General features: G+C 39.6%; 1 pseudogene; it reads left to right on the forward strand.

Moving 5' to 3' along the window:
- The first annotated feature begins 249 nt into the window (after positions 1-249).
- LOC120170051 lies at positions 250-2,336 on the forward strand (annotated as a pseudogene).
- The last annotated feature ends 205 nt before the right edge of the window (positions 2,337-2,541 follow it).

The raw sequence follows: 2,541 nt of genomic DNA on the forward strand, positions 1-2,541 counted from the left end.
TAACGATTAACAATAAAATGACCAAAAAATTCAATTTATAAAATTTAATGAATAAAATAATAAAAATTAAAAATACGATAAGTAAAATAGAAGTACAGTAAAGTTTAATTATCATACGTGTAATTTACTCTTTTTTATAAATGTATTTTTTTTTCTCCCTATTGGGTCATGCCCTCAAAAAGAGTTAAAAGCCGAAAAGCAAGAAGCAAGCTCTTGAGTCATTGAAAACCCTTTAAGATGCCTTAACACGTGTTGAGAAGAATAATTAAATCAAAATCCCCAATGGAGTCGAGCATCTTGGAATCAATCGGCCAAGAGATCATCGGCGTGATGTCCCCAGTCTCCCTTTGCATGCTCTTAGTTGTCCTCCTCGTTTACTCCCTCTCTGATTCCAACTCTTTCTCTTCCGCCCCGATACGTACAGCTGCCAATCTCGTTTACCTCGAAAACCCCTCTGATACCGCTGCTCAGAAGCTGGAGGGAGCCTTGCTCAATGCCTTGGTCTTCGTCATCCTCATTGCCATTGTTACATTTGTTCTCGTCCTGCTTTATTACTATAACTTCAGTAACTTTTTGAAGAACTACATGCGATTCTCCGCCTTTTTTGTACTCGGTAAGATGCAATTTCTGACTTCATTTCCACTTTTTCCAAAATGGGTTTAGGTTTGTTTTGAGTGAATCGCGTGTCTAGCAATGTGGGTCTTGAGCTTTTTGTGATAATTGTGTTAAAACTTTTCTTCGTAGGTAACTGTTGCTGTCGTTTGGCTATATTTATTGTTTGAATTATGTGTTTATTTGTCATTGTATGGAAATAATTGATTCCGTTCCATTTTGTATATCCTCTTCGTTGGCTGAGGATTTTTTTTTTTGACAAAGGCTGAGGAATGCTTTAGTGAACTTCTTGAGGTTACTATTTCAAACAATTAATTTTCTCCAATGCATTTAGAATCATCGATACATAAACTGTTTATTAAAGCATTTGGCATCAGAATGTTTCTTTACCTTAGCGAAACTCGTTTAGTTTTGTTCGTATGGTTGTTTGCCCCTCCATTATGTCTTTCATTTTCATGTTATATGCCATAGCAATTCGTAGAAATTTCCGGGTAGTCCAGCATATACCAATAGCAGTTTATCGAAATGTTTTGTTTTTGTTGCCTGTTGATTGACACGAATGCATTTTTGCTTCTATTTTTGGTGTTATCCTCGTAGTCCCATGTTTTAGTTTATGCAACTTGAATTTTCTGAAGTGGAATTATCGTTCTCGGTGTTAGGTTCGATGGGTGGTTCTATCTTTTTGTCCATTATTCAGCATTTCTCAATACCGATCGATGCCATTACATGCTTTCTGCTGCTTTTCAACTATACCATTGTTGGGGTGTTATCCATGTTTTCTGGTGGGGTGCCCATTATTTTGAGACAGGGATATATGGTATCACTGGGGATAATTGTGGCAACATGGTTTACGAAATTGCCGGAGTGGACTACATGGGTCTTGCTGGTTGCATTGGCTCTGTATGATTTGGTGGCAGTTTTGGCTCCTGGTGGCCCCCTTAAGTAGTTAGTGGAGTTGGCCTCAAGCCGAGATGAGGAATTACCAGCTTTGGTATATGAAGCTCGACCAACGGTTTCTCGCAATGAGGGAAATCCGCGGTCAACTTTGGGGTTTCTTGTTGCTGGAGTTTCAGACTCTGGATCAGTCGAATTGCAGGCAGTGTCAAATAATAATGTCCGCAAAGATGGGAGTGAAAATCGTAGGAGTCCTGAGTATGCTGCTATCCAGGTTAGGAACTTGGAGAATGTGGAAGGAGAAAGAAACAGAGTCGGTGAGAGGTCGCCTTTGGTTGGTCATTCAAGAGAAAGGTATTCACCAGATAGTAACTCATCAGAATATTCTACTGTCGTCCGCAATAGAGAATCTGAGATTGTTGTGGATGAGGAAAGGTCCCCTCTTGTTGACATGTTGGGGATGGACAATGAGAGAGAGCACGAAATGAGGGATCCAGTGGTAGCGAGTAGAGGTATCAAGCTTGGTCTTGGGGACTTTGTGTTTTATAGCGTTCTGGTAGGCAGGGCAGCCATGTATGATCTAATGACTGTATATGCTTGTTATCTGGCCGTTATCTCAGGACTTGGGTGCACCCTTATTTTGTTATCCGTGTGCCACCGTGCGCTGCCTGCCCTCCCTATATCCATTACATTGGGTGTCATTTTTTACTTCTTGACTCGATTGTTAATGGAACCTTTTGTTGTTGGAATTGCAACGAATTTAATGATGTTTTAGCCATCTGATTTCTGTTATATGACGGGGAGAAGAAGGTGAAGTATTGTTTGCTCCGTAAAATACTGATGATTTTGTAGGAAAGTTCTTTGAATGCTCAATGGAAATTAGTTCTGTATGCACTCTCATTCCATATATCTCTTCGGATTCGAGTTCGAAACTGCAATAACTGTAAGATCTTCTGGTAATTCGTTAAAATGAAGATTTACAACCCTTTTGGGGTCTGTCTTGTTTAAAGTTTAGAACTGATCTTGATTCCTTCA

This window comes from Hibiscus syriacus, unplaced genomic scaffold (assembly GCF_006381635.1).
Source record: "Hibiscus syriacus cultivar Baekdansim isolate YM2019G1 unplaced genomic scaffold, ASM638163v2 tig00111772_pilon, whole genome shotgun sequence".
NCBI classification, from domain to species: domain Eukaryota; kingdom Viridiplantae; phylum Streptophyta; class Magnoliopsida; order Malvales; family Malvaceae; genus Hibiscus; species Hibiscus syriacus.